Source organism: Lissotriton helveticus, chromosome 1_2, assembly GCF_964261635.1.
Source record: "Lissotriton helveticus chromosome 1_2, aLisHel1.1, whole genome shotgun sequence".
NCBI classification, from domain to species: Eukaryota; Metazoa; Chordata; class Amphibia; order Caudata; family Salamandridae; genus Lissotriton; species Lissotriton helveticus.
This window is the reverse complement of record NC_136058.1, coordinates 395,805,365-395,825,220: the sequence shown is the minus strand read 5'-3', so window position 1 is coordinate 395,825,220 and position 19,856 is coordinate 395,805,365. Positions and strand designations below refer to the sequence as shown.

Sequence of the window (19,856 nt, the reverse complement as noted above, 5' to 3'; positions counted from 1 at the left end):
TGGGTTTTTGCGGACTGTGAGGATCCTGCTTACCGGGTAGATAGTTTGGCCATGGACAAGAGAGGTTACCCCACCCTGGTGCTGTATCGAAGAAAGTATGAGTGCACCCCACCTACTCATACCCAAACATTGGTAAAGGTGTGGAAAGAGGCTACCAGGTATTTAGGCTGGGAAGGTAAGCTGACTGAAATGACTCCACTGTATGATGGTGATCTCTTAAGTGCAGACGGAGGATTGCAGGGCTTCACAAAATGGGGATTGATTAGTTTAGAGCGCCGGGCGATGTGTGGGGGGACCAGCGCTTGCGTCCTTCACGATCCTACAACAAAAGTATAAATTAGGTGACTAAAAACAGTTCTGGCATTTGCAGGTGGCCACGCTCTGCAAAGTCACATCCGGGAAGGGGGACAGTTGCCTGATGCATCCCTACTGGAGGACCAGCTACTAATTGATCATCTGACCGAAAAAGCAATCTCAACCATCTATAGGAAATTGATCTACAATTCTCTGGATGCCTTGGGGACGCGGAGAGCTGTGTGGGAGAGGGATCTAGGCACGCTTGGCGATGGCGATTGGGTTGAGGCCATTCAGGGTGTCAGGGAGTTGGCAATTAGAACTCAGTTTTGTCTAATTTAACTACAGATACTGATACTGCCAAATCAATGACCCTGTTTACATTAAAGGACAGCTTGAACTCAGAGCTCAACAACAGACTCGATTGAATAAATGGCCAGCACCCTGCTTATCTTGCCAAGACACAGGTACTTTGTAAATCTCTTTTTATTGAACAAGTGCTCAATCGATGGTGTTGACAACGAAAATACGGTGCACATTAGTGAGAGTGATTAGACCAAAAACACAAAGTCTGCAAATATAGAGTGAGTAACATAGCTTGGCTTGTCCTGACACTCCCTGGCCAAATCCCACTACATAAAACTCGATTGCCCTTTATCGAAGGCAGGAAGTCCTCCCACGGTTATGGAGGTCGCTGGGCTGCAAGACGACTTGCCTTTTGGTTCTGGATCATCCAGGGATGCAGACAGGCCAGTAGGACTGGGACCAAGTCCATAGTTCTCTACAGATCCTCACCAGCAGAGAAGGCTGCAGTGCCCTTAGGTCGCCAAGAACTGAAATTCATGGTCTGGGGATGACACCTAAAATCTTGATTTAAGGGTGTTACAAGGGAGTGACAGGTAGAGGCTAATAGGCCCCTTTCCTGGGGTGTCTACACCCTCTATCATGCCCACCTCCTGCGGGAAGGGGACATAGTCCTAGCCCTGATTGGATAAGTCCCATCATCTTCAAGATGGTGGGTACTACAAAGTGTACTTCACCTCGCCTCCAGCACCTGAGGGATGGAGTTAACAGAGGGGGCGGGGGCACACCTCCTGTTGTATCTAAGGTTTCCACCTGTCCTTGCGCCTAAAAGGGGGTGAGGACAGGAAGATCGCTTGCTCCCTCTAAGAGGAGAGGCTGGGGCCGCATTACAAAGGCGGCAAGGCCTTAGAAAATCCTTGCCACAGATGGCCCTTCCTGACCAGGGGAGGAGTGAGCACCTCCACCCAGGAAAGGCATCGTTATCGACCTCGAAGTACACAGGCACTCTCCCCATGAGGACAGAACACACTCTGGTGGTAGCAGGCTGGCTCAGGCCAGTCGGTGACCACAATAAGGATTGGTAGATTTTAGGGGACCCCTCTAAGGGGTACTCTGTGTGCAATTTTTAATAAATCAGACACTGCAATCATCGCAGGTATATTTCCTAGGACAGCGAAAACTCTACAGCAGGTCTTGCTCATAGTCCTTATACTGTGACTGCCACTACTGAACATTAATCTTGAATTGTTAAACCAGGGCCAGGATCTGGACAGGAGCCAATGAACAGAAGGGCAACTCACCAGATAATAGAAGTCTTCTGTCTTCACACTCACTCAGAGAGAACAATGCCATCCCATGTATTGCATGACTAAGAGGCCACAACCCTCAGTGAAACACTCACCTCTCAGATGTGATTCGTTAATAAGAATAAAATTAACAAAACGGGTCCCTGGGGACCCCGCAGATACACCGTTCCTACCAGTACCATAAATGCCTGGGGTCCCGCAGGTAAACCTAACAGTGCTACAAATGCTTAGGGGCCCTACAGGTAAACCTTTCCTAACTCAGTGCTACAAATGCTATGTGCTCACTGCAGCAAGACTGGGCACTCTAGGGGCGCAATTAAGTTGCTTGGCATTCATCTACCCTTAGCAAAGCCACGTGATAAAGGCAGTAGATCAGGATGATTCTCCTCGATCAGAAGTAGCTCTCACTATCGAAAAGATGAAGACCCTGGTATAACACAAACGCAGACTTGCGGTTCGGCTCTACCAGGACATGTAGTAAACTATTCATTTATGTTTATGTAGGATTAGATTGCATTGCAGGTTAATTCTTATGTCACTATTTTCCGCACACAACATACAACATAGATTCCTCACAAGCGCCCCCTGATGAAGGAGAACCCCCAAAATTAATTGGGCAGACTGAATTTGAATTTACTTGATGAACAGTGGATTTTGAAAGTGATTCTATGAGAATAAATATGCTTAAACTGGAATACAGGTGGATTTGCTTCCAACGGAAGGAGACATTGATGCACTTTTACGGGTACAAGCTGTGGAGCAGGAGACACAGACCAGACCGAGTCTGGCGCTATATAAACAACTTTAGCCAAATACATCTACCTTCTGGCACGCGATGAGTGGATTACATAAACACTACAATAATGAATGAAAAATACACAGCATGCATAGACAAGGTTTGCTATGTAACATCTGGATTCCTGTAAACCTAAACAAACACCAGTAATCAGACACTAGGGACATCACCTGAAGCTCCTAAGATTCTCCTTTTTTTTGGTATCTTGTTTTTGGAAGGTGGGTTTTTAGGATAAGCTATTTTTAGGTGTCTTCTTTTATTCCAGGATGGGCACTAGTTTTGGCATTGTCAGCTTTTATACTCTGCATTCCAAGGTAGTATATAAAATACAGCCTGCTTACCACAATCCATGGCTGTATCCCACAAAACATTCTTACCTTTTAACAAAAAGGACCCAAGACCTTCTGAACTTTATTCAGTTAACCAGACGCATCTCCCAGTCGATTGACATTAGTTATAGGACTCAGCGCTAAGGAACAGAAATGCCTCACAGTAGCCAACAATCTAGCACCTAAAAAAAGAGCCCAATATATGTGTCTGGTCTCTGTCGCAAGGGTTGGTAGTTAAATGCCACTATAGATTTTTACATAGTGACTTTTCCAGGCTCAGCTCTGTAGGATACCAAAGGGCGCCAGTCCTGTGTTTATTATTAGAATACGTTCTAAAAGGAGCAATGTTATCAAAGGCAGAATTTAAAGCCGTACACTAGTCCGCCAAGGCGTGCTTTATGTCTTATTCCTTTGAGGTTACAGAGAAATCCAATTTTTCAGCGATAGGAGTAATGCGCGGCCATTGACAAGAGACTCTTTTGCTCAGGTCTTGTTTCTCAGGCAACCCAGCTTTAGGTATTTGAAAAAAGAGTAATGAGTGGTCAGTCCATGTCAAGGCATGGGCTTCACAAGTTAGTGCAGTAGAGGTGGTGAAGATTAATGAGTGATCAGTCCACGTCAAGGCATGGGCTTCACAAGTCAGTGCAGTAGAGGTGGTGAAGAGTAATGAGTGGTCAGTCCACGTCAAAGGCATGGGCTTCACAAGTCAGTGCAGTAGAGGTGGTGAAGATTAATGAGTGGTCAGTCCACGTCAAAGGCATGGGCTTCACAAGTCAGTGCAGTAGAGGTGGTGAAGATTAATGAGTGGTCAGTCCAGGTCAAAGGCATGGGCTTCACAAGTCAGTGCAGTAGAGGTGGTGAAGATTAATGAGTGGTCAGTCCAGGTCAAAGGCATGGGCTTCACAAGTCAGTGCAGTAGAGGTGGTGAAGATTAATGAGTGGTCAGTCCACGTCAAAGGCATGGGCTTCACAAGTCAGTGCAGTAGAGGTGGTGAAGATTAATGAGTGGTCAGTCCACGTCAAGGCATGGGCTTCACAAGTCAGTGCAGTAGAGGTGGTGAAGATTAATGAGTGGTCAGTCCAGGTCAAAGGCATGGGCTTCACAAGTCAGTGCAGTAGAGGTGGTGAAGATTACTGAGTGGTCAGTCCACGTCAAGGCATGGGCTTCACAAGTCAGTGCAGTAGAGGTGGTGAAGATTAATGAGTGGTCAGTCCAGGTCAAAGGCATGGGCTTCACAAGTCAGTGCAGTAGAGGTGGTGAAGATTAATGAGTGGTCAGTCCACGTCAAAGGCATGGGCTTCACAAGTCAGTGCAGTAGAGGTGGTGAAGATTAATGAGTGGTCAGTCCACGTCAAGGCATGGGCTTCACAAGTCAGTGCAGTAGAGGTGGTGAAGATTAATGAGTGGTCAGTCCACGTAAAGGCATGGGCTTCACAAGTCAGTGCAGTAGAGGTGGTGAAGATTAATGAGTGGTCAGTCCAGGTCAAAGGCATGGGCTTCACAAGTCAGTGCAGTAGAGGTGGTGAAGAGTAATGAGTGGTCAGTCCACGTCAAAGGCATGGGCTTCACAAGTCAGTGCAGTAGAGGTGGTGAAGATTAATGATTGGTCAGTCCACGTCAAAGGCATGGGCTTCACAAGTCAGTGCAGTAGAGGTGGTGAAGATTAATGAGTGGTCAGTCCACGTCAAGGCATGGGCTTCACAAGTCAGTGCAGTGGAGGTGGTGAAGATTAATGAGTGGTCAGTCCACGTCAAGGCATGGGCTTCACAAGTCAGTGCAGTAGAGGTGGTGAAGAGTAATGAGTGGTCAGTCCCCGTCAAAGGCATGGGCTTCACAAGTCAGTGCAGTAGAGGTGGTGAAGAGTAACGAGTGGTCAGTCCACGTCAAAGGCATGGGCTTCACAAGTCAGTGCAGTAGAGGTGGTGAAGATTAATGAGTGGTCAGTCCACGTCCAAGGCATGGGCTTCACAAGTTAGTGCAGTAGAGGTGGTGAAGATTAATGAGTGTTCAGCCCACGTCAAAGGCATGGGCTTCACAAGTCAGTGCAGTAGAGGTGGTGAAGATTAATGAGTGGTCAGTCCACGTCCAAGGCATGGGCTTCACAAGTCAGTGCAGTAGAGGTGGTGAAGATTAATGAGTGTTCAGCCCACGTCAAAGGCATGGGCTTCACAAGTCAGTGCAGTAGAGGTGGTGAAGAGTAATGAGTGGTCAGTCCACGTCAAAGGCATGGGCTTCACAAGGCAGTGCAGTAGAGGTTGTGAAGAGTAATGAGTGGTCAGTCCACATCAAAGGCATGGGCTTCACAAGTCAGTGCAGTAGAGGTGCTGAAGAGTAATTAGTGGTCGGTCCACGTCAAGGCATGGGCTTCACAAGTCAGTGCAGTGGAGGTGGTGAAGATTAATGAGTGGTCAGTCCACGTCCAAGGCATGGGCTTCACAAGTCAGTGCAGTAGAGGTGGTGAAGAGTAATGAGTGGTCGGTCCACGTCAAAGGCATGGGCTTCATAAGTCAGTGCAGTAGAGGTGGTGAAGAGTAATGAGTGGTCAGTCCACGTCAAAGGCATGGGCTTCACAAGGCAGTGCAGTAGAGGTTGTGAAGAGTAATGAGTGGTCAGTCCACGTCAAAGGCATGGGCTTCACAAGTCAGTGCAGTAGAGGTGCTGAAGAGTAATGAGTGGTCGGTCCACGTCAAGGCATGGGCTTCACAAGTCAGTGCAGTAGAGGTGGTAAAGAGTAATGAGTGGTCGGTCCACGTCAAAGGCATGGGCTTCATAAGTCAGTGCAGTAGAGGTGGTGAAGAGTAATGAGTGGTCGGTCCACGTCAAGGCATGGGCTTCACAAGTCAGTGCAGTAGAGGAGGTGAAGAGTAATGAGTGGTCAGTCCACATCAAAGGCATGGGCTTCACAAGTCAGTGCAGTAGAGGTGGTGAAGATTAATGAGTGGTCAGTCCACGTCAAGGCATGGGCTTCACAAGTCAGAGCAGTAGAGGTGGTGAAGATTAATGAGTGGTCAGTCCACGTCAAAGGCATGGGCTTCACAAGTCAGTGCAGTAGAGGAGGTGAAGAGTAATGAGTGGTCAGACAACCTCAAAGGCATGGGCTTCACAAGTCAGTGCAGTAGAGGTGGTGAAGAGTAATGAGTGGTCAGTCCACGTCAAGGCATGGGCTTCACAAGTCAGTGCAGTAGAGGTGGTGAAGATTAATGAGTGGTCAGTCCACGTCAAAGGCATGGGCTTCACAAGTCAGTGCAGTAGAGGAGGTGAAGAGTAATGAGTGGTCAGACAACCTCAAAGGCATGGGCTTCACAAGTCAGTGCAGTAGAGGTGGTGAAGAGTAATGAGTGGTCAGTCCACGTCAAGGCATGGGCTTCACAAGTTAGTGCAGTAGAGGTGGAGAAGATTAAGTCCAAGATTATGGCCCGCCGAGTGAGTAGGGTCCGTAATCTTTTGTTGCAGTCCCCAAGTCTTTAAGTCTGATAACAGTTTTGCTACTTCCATATCTAAAAAATCTTCTCCACGATAATTATAATCCCCAAGCAGGAGAAATGTTTGTGATGACTACACATAAGTCGCTAAATAAAATAGTCAGGTTCCAAACAACTAGTCTGCTAATTTGCCCCTACAGCTCTGGATGTGGGGCTTGAAAGACTTACTCTGCTCAATCGGGGAAGTCCTGCTGCAGATCGGGATGTCAATAAGATACAGCACAGTCTATAAAAAAAACAAAGATGGTATATACAATAAAATCAGAAGCAGCCAAGTTTTTGTCTTTAAAAGTATTAAGAAGTACTAATGCTCTATTTTAATTTGCCTGCAAGGTCCGCTGTGTATTCCTTATATATTTCTCTGAGAGAAAGCACGAGTGACTGAGCGAAAGGGCTATAGATTTGTTACCACAATTCCTGGAGGGAGACGGGGAAGTCATGTTTGGTGGCTGCCAAAACCATTTTCTACCTTTCTAGGTTTAGGGATGCTTATAGTTTTGTTGCTTGCTGTTGCATTATTTTTCTGCTTTACTGAGGGTGTTATACTCCTTTTTTTCCTGCACTTGTACTTTGAGGAGCTGTTCCTGCCCGGGTGGCCATTTTGTTCGGCTACACTCTCCCTCCGGGAAGCGCTCTAGTCGCTGCAGGCGTCCTGCCTAACCCCTACTCAATGGCCCCAGATCGGACGCGTGCAGCTCGCTTAATCTTCGCAATGGCCCCCAGCACCGGGATGCCTCCGGGTAGCTGTGCGCTTTACAAATACTGGATTTACAAGTTACTATTTATTTTACGCAATGTTTCTTACTGAAACATGGCTGCACATGAGCTCCCGCCCTGATGTAGCTGCAGCTTTACTGTTTAACTATGCTATAGTCAGGAAAGACAGGAACTACAAGACAGGTGGTGGCATTGCTATAATTTATAATTAATCCTAATGTGCAAATTTGAAGACCTGCCATTTACGAGCTGTGAGGCAGCTTTATTTAAGCTTGCCCTGACCCCTAAGTTCACCTTCTCAGGCATACTAGTTTATCGTCCACCAGGGCCCTCCGGTCCATGGGCTTCATCCTTTCATGACCTAATAACCCCTTTTCTCTTAAATGCCACCAACTTCTACTTCTTGGGCGACCTTAACTTACGCTTGGATGACTCTGCATGTACTAATAGCGCTACTTTTATCTGGCAGCATTGAATATTGCACTTTGCAACTCCGGTCCCATTCATGTGGCCGGTCACCCTATTTTCTCCAGTTTATCCAACATTCAAAGCCCACCAGCTCTTCCCTTATGTTGGTCTGATCACTTTGCGATCGGCTTGCGTTTCGAGATCTCAGTGAACTCACCTGTAGCCGCACCTAGCATCAGGAAACCAACTATGAACTGGGGAAAACTGGACATTGAAGCTCTCAATAAGATTCTGTCTTCCAATGCTCCTATCACAAAACAAATGTCGGTCACTCTTTCGGGTGGCGTCCAAAAGTGGCTTTTACATGCCATTGATACCTGTCTCCCACCCTCTATTAAGAAGGTGAACAACCACAGCCCCCTGCCCCTTGGTTCACTGAGAATTTAAAAACAGAGAAAGCCAAATGCAAAGCTTTGGAAGGATGCTGAAGGAGGAACTATGCGCCTGACAACAAACTTGCATATAAAAGGGAAACAAGAGAATACCACACTCTCTGTAAGTCAGCTTGTGCTGAATATGTCTCCTCGACCATCTCTAGTGCGCTGAATTGTTCCAAGACATTATTTAAAATGGTCAAAGAACTTTCTGGATCTGAAACTCAATCTACTCCCCCTTCCCTGAATGGTTTACAATGTGAAGACGTGGAGAAATTCTTCCTCCATAAAGTGGAGAAAATATACTCTGAAATGAAGGGCATAAAACCAGGTACCCCCCATCAGCAAGCACCTACATCCCCTCAAGCAGCCAGAACTATCTCTCACAGTGACAACAGGATCGCTGAATCCACGAATAAACTGGAAATGTGGGCTCCATTAGATATGAACTCCCTTATACGACTCATAGCCAGGATTAAATCTGGCTCACCTGTGACCCTCTTCCGATCTCGGTGCACCAGCAGCTTGAGTCGCTTTCACTCACAATAATCATGGAACTCTTGAAGGCCTCCTTACAGGAGGCAATTTCCACCTGAGTGGAAACCCGCAATGGTGCTTCCTCTTCTGAAGAAGGCTAACTACCGGCCTCTTTCATTGCTCTCTGCAAAAAGAACAATGGATGGACAGAATGCAGAACAATGTCATATATTCACCCCAGTACAGCGATCTGGCCTTAAATCCATCGTTTTATTCCTCACTATCCCATTCCAGTTTGGACCCAGCCGTATGGAAATCAGTCTTGAACCTGCACCCAATGGGAAAAGTCGAGCCCGAACTGCCAGGACAGGTCCTCCCTGGAATGGAAACACCCATCCTAGGACCGGTGTCCAGCTTTCAGCCCCCATCAGCCAGGATAGCTTGACTCCAGTGGCATGGAGAGCACGGGACCAACGTCTCGGTTTACCTGTCTCACTCGGGGTGACAAATGCAAAAAGAACAATTGATGGACAGTGTGAGAAGTTGGCCTGATAGGTGATGTTTCCAATTCTGGAACCACCTATTATCAGACCAAACAATCCCTTATGGTGTCAGGTTGTAAGTCAACCTTGTTAGACAAGCTATCCTAGGGGTAGCATGGACTAAGCAGCCTAAAGGCTTAACTTAAGAGGTCGTGTTAAGCGAGCTGTTTTACCACATACAATCCTGTAATATCAAATGAAAGGACACCACACAAGTATATATTATAAAAATATATGTGTTTATTACTAAAAACAATCCCCAGTATTCTTTGTGAATAAAGGGGCACAAGCGTTAAATCAAAAGCACAGTTTAAACATTCAAAGTTGCACAATTATGGATGAGGGCGGGGGGCCACTCAAACCATATACTAAACAAGTGGTATAAGAGATACCAATCGAACAGTGGTTAGGCCTAGGGCCTAGGGAATCGCTGGGAGCAGTCAGGACAAGCAGTGCTGAAGTCGGGAGAGGCCCACGGTATTCGGGAGCAGTGCGGAAAGCGCACGCATGCACCAATGTTAACCAATGGTGCGTAAAAGTTACAAAGTTAAAGTTTAAGGACACTTCCGCTGAACCTAGAGGAACAAAACTTAAGACACAGACCCTAGAGATGTGTACCAGTGTGGGAACACCGGCGGAGCAAAGTTACCTCACCCACAGGAAGCGGGTGCACAGTGTCGAAGTGGCGTCGGGTTTTGACACGCAGGTTCTTGGCGCTTGAAGCTGAAGATGCTGCAGGCGATGTGAAGGAGAAGTGTCCGGTGGATCCAAGGGTGGATCTGAAGTGGTGAAGACCTGAAAGCAGAGGGGACAGTGTTCAAAGTCACTGACCAGTGACCACCGTGGAACCAGATTGGAACCAGGCAAAGTCGGGTGCAAACAGGTGATGAGGTGTTGCTTCTCTCTGCAGCCACGTGGACACGAAGAGGTCAAGGACGTCCAGGAGTCGATCACGAGCTGTTCCTCGAAGGCTGTAGCTGATGGCGTTGTCGGCAACTCGATTGAAGCAAACAAGCCTTGGCTAATGCAAGCCACGGGGAAAGTGAAAAAGGCTTATTACTCGGACCAGCAAGGTCAGAGCGGATACTCCTTTCTACAGGAGCGAGGGCAGGTCTGGAGCAACCAGACCCACAGTGTAAATTGTAGGTTTCGTTGCCAAGATGGCCGCTGACCACGTGACAAGCGGCCGGGATGGCGAGTCGAGTGGCACAAAGCAAAAGGGCCCCACGCAGATCGTGGAGATGCTGGAGGGCTGATCTTTGGTGCAAATGCTGCTCGATTGTGGGGCTTCTCAAACCCCAAAGCACAGAGTCGAGGGTGCCTCGGGTGCTGCGCAGTCAGCGTCTCGGGGGTCTTTCAAGATGTCCGCTCCCACATCTCTCGGTGCCTCCACGGGTCCCTTCTTTGCAGGGACTGTGGATCGGGCTGGGAGAAGTCTGGGAAGCTGAGTCTTGTCAGGCTCTGCACTCGGGCTCCGGCGGGAGGTGGCGGCAAAGCAGACGTCGAGGTGCTGGGTGGTGCCTGTGTTCACAGGGTGGCCCCTCCTAGGCCACAAGGGAGATGCTCTTCAGTCTTCTGTTCATCAGAATGTCGAAGTCCAGTCGTCTTCTTAGTTTAAAGGTGATTTCAGGATGATCTAAAGTGCATTGGCACTGCTCCCAGTCTTATACTAATTTTGGGGGCTGGATTACCTGCTAGGTCCCCTCCTATGGGTGGGACCCAGGAAGTGGGTGGATACACCCCCTTCCTTTGAACCAGGCTGCCCTGGCACGAGGGCTGGAGTGCCCCAGAACCGGTTTGGCCGGATTATGCAAGGGGCAGCCTTGTGCTCCCCATGCAGTGTCTGGTTTCTTTCAAACCTCCCTGCTACAATCCACTATCTCCTGTCTGAGGGGGTGTAACACCTCCCTGCAACAGGAAACCCTTTGTCCAGGCCCCATTTGGCTGAGTTTCGGTCAGCTTCAGGGGGTCAGACTCTTGTCTGTGGCAGAGGCATCCATTTTGTGGATCTAAGGTCCTTTTAGAAATTAACCGCATTTAAGTAAAGTAACATGTCTTACCCCTCTAGAGGGGTGGAATGCTATCCCCGTCGCCAGAACTGGCGAGGGGATAGTATTCCAAATCGTATGACACCTTACACGACATGTTTTGATAAAGCCAAACCAGAGTTGCTATATAACCGCGAGGATTATAAGGCACTTAAGAGTATATGGTATGGCGTTATCCTGAAACAGCTTAGGGAGTTGTTCCCGACAGCTGCAGACAGGCTCAGCTCATGCTAGAGCTCCATCTCACATGAAACCACGCACTCTGCCTCCAGGATTGATGAGGCCTTCCAATGGAGTGGCTCACAGGTTAATATGTGTCCAGATATAGGTTTAGATATAGGTATACTATATCTAAGCAAGGGGTGATTACACCACCTTACCCCAGCTGAGTGATCAGCCAGTTGTGTCAATTTAAGAACCAGCCAGGGGTGGCAAAAGATATGCTGCAGCCCCTGGTAGGCCTTGGTGGCCCCTATGCCCTGGGCACCTATAGTGCATTATACAGGGGCTGACAAGGAGTCCATTTCCAATTGTGGTATGTACCTAGGGTACATGGAATCCATTTTACAGAGAGAGCAGATGGCCTGGGGCCCTGATTAGCAGGGAACCAGGTCAACTAAGTCAAAAAACCAGCTAAACACAGGCAAAAAATCTGGGGTAACCATAGTCAGGTAGCCACCTTCCTACAGACAGAATGCACAACAATGTCATACATTCACCCCAGTACAGCGATCTGGGCCTAAATCCATAGTTTTTTTGCTCACCATGCCATTCCAGTTTGGACCCAGCTATATGTAAATTTGGCTGACCCTGCAACCAATGGGAACAGTCCAGCCCGAACTGCCAGGCCGGTCCTCCCTGTACTGGAAACAAGCATCCATCAGCCAGGATAGCTTGACTCCAGTGGCATGGAGAGCAAGGGACCAATGTTTGGGCATACCCGTCCCACTTGGGGTGACAAATGCAAAAAGAACAATTGATGGACAGAATGCATAACAATGTCTTACATTCACCCCAGTACAGCGATCTGTGCCTAAATCCATCGTTTTTTTTGCTCACCATCCCATTCCAGTTTAGATTCAGCCATATGCAAATCAGTCTTGACCCTGCACACAATGGGAACAGTCCCGTTCTGAATTCCGTCCATCAATTGTGTGTCTTTTGCTTTCTCGCCCTAAGTGCGCCGGGTATGCCCAGAAGCGGTTCCAGGCTCACTGTGCCACTGGAATCAAGCTATCCTGGCTGATGGGGGTTGAAAGCCCAAAACCGGTCCTAGGATGCTTGTTTCTGGTCCAGGGAGGACATGACTTGGCCTCCCATGAGGCACAGGGTCAAGACTGATTTGCATATGGCCAGGTCTAAACTGGGGTGGCATGGTGAGCAAAAGAATGATGGATTTAACCCAGAACTCTTGACTGGGGGGTGAATGTTTTGATTTGTTCTGCATTCCGTCCATCAATTGTGTGTCTTTTGCTTTCTCGCCCTAAGTGCGCTGGTAGTATGCCTATATGCCTATGCCTAGACATGGGTCCCAGGCTCAATGTGGCAGTGGAATCAAGCTATCCTGGCTGATGGGGGTTGAAAGTCCAAAACCGGTCCTAGGATGCTTGTTTCCGGTCCAGGGAGGACCTGGCTTGGCAGTTCAGACTGAACTGTTCCCATGAGGCACAGGGTCAAGACTGATTTGCATATGGCCAGGTCTAAACTGGGGTGGCATGGTGAGCAAAAGAATGATGGATTTAACCCAGATCTCTTGACTGGGGGTGAACGTTTTGATTTGTTCTGCATTCCATCCATCAATTGTGTGTCTTTGTTTTTTATTTCATTGCTCCTGGCCTTCTTGAAAATCCCAGAAAGACACATTAATTCACAGCTATCTCAGTTTGTCGAGTCACAACATTTTGTACACTCATCTCAGTCGGGCTTTAGAGCCAGCTTTTCAACTGAAACTACCCTTCTTGGAGTTACGGAAAGGCTGCAACATCGTTTAGATTCTGGAGACACGATGGCCCTCATATTACTTGATTTGAGAGCAACTTTCGGCACGGTGTCTGACACCGTGTTAGTGAAAGCCTTACGATCTTTGGGTGTTACCAGGCCGGCACTCAACTGGCTTATCTCTTTTCTCACCGTCTGAACGTTCCAGGTCTTCGCCCCAACGGCCAGTTCTGTTACTTATTCCTCTCCCTGCGGGGAACCCTATGGCTCCATTCTTAGCCCTTTGTTATTTAACATGAGTGTCAGACCTCTGGCTGACATTGCAGAGGAGGCGGGCTGACCCTGTTCTCCTATGCTGACGACACCCAGATAGTCTTCTCTCTCTCTATGGAGAGGGTGTCTGAGACATCTGCTCTCCAGATGGGGTTGAGTAAAATTGCATACTGGATGCAGGCCAATTTTCTCAAACTCAGTGGAGAGAAAACTAAGGTCCTGATTCTGGGGAAGAATAAAGAACTTTGGGGTCCCTAAAACTAGCCTACTGAAAAACTTCTTTTTACATAATTATATTTTCATTTTATATAATGAAAACGTAGCTGAAATAACACCTGTACTTCACTTGATAACTTATCCCGATTCTCCTGCACTTAGAAGCATGATCACAGTGCACGCACTCTTCAGCAAACACCATCACTGGGAAGAGATCGGCTCAACCAATCAGCACGTGCTCTTCAGTCATCACTGTGAATAGATCGGCTCAACCAATCAGCACGTGCTCTTCAGTCATCACTGTGAAGAGATCGGCTCAACCAATCAGCACGTGCTCTTCAGTCATCACTGTGAAGAGATCGGCTCAACCAATCAGCACGTGCTCTTCAGCCATCACTGTGAAGAGATCGGCTCAACCAATCAGCATGCTTAGAATGCTGCCACTAATACTGTCATTTGTCTGCATTATAGGCCCTGTGAGAGTGAGAAGCATGGACATCGACCGGAAAGTAAGAGTGTGCCTATCTGGGTGTGGTATGATGAGGGAGAAAGGATATAAATTTGTTTTTAACATGCCGTCTGGCATTAACAGTTGTTAATTGTCTGTCCCCTCGTTGCATTCCCTCGCCTTTGGCTCTTTCACTTAACAGCAGTTAACATCCTTTGCAGGGCGTTAATCTTGTTTGTTAATGCCCTCAGAAGCAGGCGATAAGGCTTAAGGGATAAACTGTGATAAAAGCAAATCGAAAGTCCTCCCAAGAGGCTTGATACTATAGTCAGTTCTTTTCAGCCGTAAGGCACACTCATTCACACATTCAATGTACACTTATGTCACTCATGCCTTCAGTCATTCCAAGGGGCCCTCGAAGGTAAGCTTTGTATCGCTTCTACATGGTACAGGAAGGTATGCCAATAATTTCTTCGGTATTTAAAAGAGACAAAGTTTCAGAGGGTTAGGTGATTCTGGTCACACCTACACACCCATATCTAGGTGCTTCCAGGCGCTACAGCAGGGTCCAGTTATTTTATGTAGCCCTTAATACTGGCCTTCAGACAACAGTTCTCTGCATTCAGACAAATAAAGAAGCTAACACACAGGGAATAAACACCAAGGACGTCCAAAAATATATAAAAGCCTGCCCAGTGTGCGCACGACAAAAGTCCTCCCATTCATCCCCTAAAGGTCTTCTACAACCATTGCCCATACCTCTGCTTCCCTGGCATACTATCAGTTCGGACTTCATCACAGATTTGCCTAAATCCCACAACTTCACTGCAATTTTAGTAGTTGTGGATCTTTTGTCTAAAATGGGGCACTTTATTCCCTTACAAAAACTACCAACAGCTACAGAATTTAGTGAAGTGTTCTGAAACCAAATTGGAAAACTACATGGCCTTCCCAGTAAAATAATTTCCGACAGGGGCCCTCAATTTGTTTCAAAATTCTGGAGTCAGTTGTGCACACATTTAGGAATTGAAATAGCATTATCCTCCGCTTTTCACCCACAGACTGACGGCCAGACAGAAAAAGTTAATCAATACCTTGAACAAAGTCTACGGTGCCTAACCTCCATTATATCGGCTCATTGAGATGAGGTCCTACCATTGGCAGAGTTTTCATACAACAATAGCTATCATGCAGCTTTAGGCTGTTCCCCTTTCTTTTTTATAACTGGCTTACATCCACGATCTATTCCTGCCATCCTTCCAGATTTATGCCTGCTGTGACCAAAAGATTAACAGAATTGCGGGAATTTCAAGAACAAGCCAAGCGTAGTTTAGCCAACAATAAACAAAAAGGTCAAATTATCAGTAGATAAACACAAAACACCAGCATCACCCTATAAAGTAGGGGATCTCGTCTGGTTATCAACCAGAAATATCCAGATTGAAGGCCCCAAGAAATTAAAACCTAGGTTCATTGGCCCCTTTCCCATAAATAACATTTTGAATCCAGTTTCAATGAGATTAACTTTGCCCTCGGAATATGCCAATCACCCAGTTTTTCGTGTATCTTTGCTCAAACCACATGATCCGGTGTAGTGACTGAGGTATTGGTGCTTTTTTGGCTCGGTTATGACCGTTGCCCACCACCATCTCAATATATGCTGCTGTCAATCGAACATGTATGGTGTTTTGTCCATTCCCGACCTTTATTTCACCTAGTTGGTAGGGCTTGCCTATAGACTTTGACAGCTTTATGTCCCCTTATATGCTGCTTTTTGCTCTTTTTCGGGCCTAAAGGCCTATGCTCGAGCGATGCTATGTTCTTTTCTGACACCATCCTGCTAAGCCTCTTTAGGTGAAAGGCAATGTTTTACTTTCAATGTGTTGTTCGCTAGTAGTGAACCAGCAAACACCGGTTCTTGTCGGAGAAATGTACTCTCTTCGCGCTGGAGCCATAACAAAAGCTTGGCCAGCTGCTGTTGTGTGCCAGGTACGGAAAGGTACAGGAATCTCATGAGAACGGTAGGCGGGTTCTTCTAGAAGCTTCGAGAGAGAGCTACATTCTATATTAGTGAAAGCGGGTCCAAGTGAGGGTGAGAGGATTGTCTGATGGTTTTGGCGGTCTGGTGAAGCATCACGGTACAGACGTGTAGTCGTGTTTGTGGAACAGAGAGTCCTGACCCAACCGAAGAGGGAAAGAGAGACGGACCTGTCTTCAGATTGCAGATGTCTAATAATATGGTGAGGTGTTCCATGTATGACTCATTTTATCTAATTATTCCTTTATTTTCAGGTTCTATATGTGTGTATGTATATTAATAAGTCATTTCTTTCTATGTCCTTTCATCATTGTGTAATAAAAGACCCCAATTTGCATTAATTCCATTTGTTTGTTGTCACTAAGAGAGAGTGTGGGTTCTTCTTAACCAGGTGCTGTAGTATAGAAGGAGGGGTGATTCCCTTCTTACAGGTAACTGATGATGGGAAGGTGTGCTGCTCATGATTAGGGATGACTACATGGGAGAATATATAATTTGTCCTTATTCTCTGTGGAGGAAGGTCGGGCCCCTTTTTTACCAAGTGCTTACAGAGGGATGTGCTAGTTCCCCTCTAATGAGTACTTGTAGATACGGAAGGGAAATCGGCTCCTAAGCAGGAATACCTAAATTGCTGGTAGACCAACCCAACATAGCGTAAGAGGTATGTACTGATTTTCACCGGAAGGTGTTGCTGATTCGCACCAGGGTGCGTTGCTTGCATAAGTGCGCGTTGAACGTCGGAAGACGTTGCTGACTTGATTTGATATTTGATTCGTCGGAAGACGTTGCTGATTTGATATTGATTCGTCGGAGGACGTTGCTGATTTGATATTGATTCGTCGGAAGACGTTGCTGATTTGATATCGATTCACACCAGGGTGCGTTGCTCGCGTAAGTGCGCGTTGATCGTCGGAAGACGTTGCTGACCTGATTTGATATTTGATTCTGATTCGTCGGAGGACGTTGCTATACATACCCTCTGAGCTTTGATCTATAGTATCTTTAGTTATTTATGTTACTCCTTTCTCAGATAGGTAGTCTGAATGTGGTGTTTTGTTGTTAGGCATTCTGGGAAGGGACTGTGATGAGTAATTACTTTATAGCTAACTAGCTAAAACACCAGAAAAGTAGGAAAATATCAGTCATTACATCAGTCCACATGAAAAGACAACCCTCCTCCACCTGTTGTAGTTGGAGACAATATTGCATATGAAGAAAATCGCATTATAGATGCAAAACGTAAACATGGTCGATTACAGTATTTAATTAACTGGAAGGGTTATGATGCGTCAGAAAGATCCTGGAAACAGGAACACATGTACATACTACAAGATTGGTCAGATCTTTCCATGCCTTGCATCCGGAAAAACCCTGTCACATACGAAGACCTTTGGGGGGGCAGGAGGCATTTCCTGCATGTGTAAACGTTCTTGGCATGTACACGTGAATTACTTGGGAAAGATCTAAGGCCCAAATCACCTTCACATGCACACGTGAGAAAACCTGAGACCCAAAGCAATTTAAACCCCACCCACTTGGTTCCCGATGCTTCGCTTCGTGCCTAAACACTCACCTGACTCCGGACCTTGGTGGCAGATCATCCGAAGCTCTTTAGCGCTCCACCCTGCTTCCTTCCCTGTCTTCACTCAGTGTCTTCGGCTGTGTTCTTGCTCCCCGGAGCACATTTCAGACATTCCTTCCTGTTTCTGAATTTCCGGCTCCAGATCCTCTCCCGGCACTGTTTCCGATTTCCTGCAAAAGAGAAAAGAAAAGAGAATCACCAAAGGGATGCCAAGCAACACCTCGCTCTGAATGGTAAAGCGTTAGCATGCTTGAACACATACCAGTAAGAATTTAAACTTTATGAAAACTGTGGCAGACCTCTTGACCTTCTATAAATCAAGAGAATGTTTTGAAACTCTTCCTGAAACAATCCAAGGACTTTAAGGACATTGAGTAAGTGAAGAATGTTAAAGTAAAACAGACATTTGTGTAAATACCTTGAGTCTGATTAGAAGACTGAAAGGAAACAGAGAGCTTGATTGTTGTTATTATTTATATATATTTAATGTGAAATTACGGAGCAAATATTGTAAAGGAAATCAGTAACTCTTGAGATAATTTGAGCAATCACAGATTATTAGTGCACCTGTAGTGTTTTTTTTGTTTATTCTTTCTTTTAGTTTCAAGAATCCTTTTGAGAAAAGGTCAAGGGTAATTCAGGTATACCTAATTAATAGTTCCAAAGCAGATGTTTGACCTAAAAAAGTGATTTAGGGTGTTCAGATTAATCGGGTACATTTATCAGATTATATATGAGCTGAAAACTGAAGCCCAGTAACACTTTGCCTTTCTCGAGAGACATTCTACACGACTGAATTGTCAAGTCGGTCTACAAGAATCCAGTGTGTCTTCTCTTTTCTCTCGTCCCTATTCCCCCCTCCCCCGGTGTTCGATCAGGGCAGCAAGTGAATCCTATCCTTGCCTCTCTGGTGGAGTTCAGAGTGAGTTGGGTAATAGAAGCATCAAGGAAGGAACAAACCGGAGTACAGGCGGGTGAATTCGTGACACCATGGGCCCCAGGGACCACCACCTCCAAGGGGCTTTGTACTCGTTGGGAGGGGGGGCCGCGCAGTCCCAATTCTAGAGCCCTTGATGGCCTGGGGAATATCACCCCCTAGGGCCAGCTGCAATGTCTCCTGCCATGCCATAGAAAACTCTGCTTTGCTTCTTGGAAGCGAGAGCAGGAAACCTGCTCTCGCTTTTAAGAAGCAAAGCAGAATTGCTTTTGGGCAAGGGGAGCTGCATGTTAGCAGCTCCCCTTGCCCAAAAGCAATTATGGCTCCTGCAGGAGGCGAGGAGCCGGCAGGGACCGTGGGGGCATTGGGGCTCCCCCTAAATTGAGGGTCGGCCCCCGGGGTGCTGGTTTCCTTCACAGCGGGCTCTTCCCTCAAGGCAGATTGGTATCGTAGCGCTGCTGCGCCAGACACTGATCACATTTAAAATTGTGACGATTTATTTTAGTATTACTGCGCAGAACTGTGTAAATTGCCTGCATACATAGTGAGCATTTTGTTATCGTAGCACTGCGCTGGTCAGCTTCATTAGTAGCATTTAAAGTGTGCCACATCGTAGCGCTACATCGCATTGCCTTAGTCACTCGCCTGGTTTCGCTTTTGTCTCAGCCATTTTGTTGTTTGTTTGCCCCCCAGCCCGCCCCTCCACCCCGCCCCCACCTCCTAGCTGATCCTCCCCCGCCCCACCCCCCTCCACTATTCACTTATGACAGATGCTTTTGCGCACAGCGTTTACGCGCAGCGGTCGCGCCCCATGCGCGCCGAAGGTAAGCCCGTCTACGCCCGTCCGTGCCTGGAACGCGCCCAGCGCCATACCCCCTGGTCCTCGCAAAACCCACTCCTCCCGCATTACGTACGATTCCGCATCCCTCTCAGCACTCAATCCCGGCCGACTCCACGACTGCTACCAAGCCGCCCCTGGAATCACCCATGGACCCTTCACCTGCCACTCCTGCAAACTCGACTGCATCAGGACCAACCCTAAATCCACATCCTCCAAACAGAGCTCCAACACTAACCACCTGAAGTGCATCCTACTCAACACCCGCTCGGTCCACAGACACGCCATTGAACTCTGGAACCTACTCGACACCACTTCGCCGGACGTCGCCTTCCTTACAGAAACCTGGATGAACGCCTCTTCAGCGCCCGACATCGCCATAGCCATCCCGGACACTTACAAGATCATCCGAAAAGACCGCACCAACCAAACAGGAGGAGGCATCGCC

General features: G+C 47.2%; 1 long non-coding RNA gene across 3 annotated transcripts in view; it reads right to left on the bottom strand.

Moving 5' to 3' along the window:
* The window catches only part of LOC144807956 (uncharacterized), a 55,103-nt gene that overhangs the window by 9,076 nt on the left and 26,171 nt on the right, over positions 1–19,856 (bottom strand). For 2 of the 3 annotated variants that reach the window (XR_013606537.1, XR_013606538.1), the window contains exon 3: positions 17,625–17,803. This is a non-coding gene — a long non-coding RNA (uncharacterized LOC144807956). Of the gene's footprint in view, positions 1–6,680; positions 6,739–17,624; positions 17,804–19,856 lie in introns of all 3 variants that reach the window. The other variant, XR_013606539.1, reaches the window with a different exon arrangement.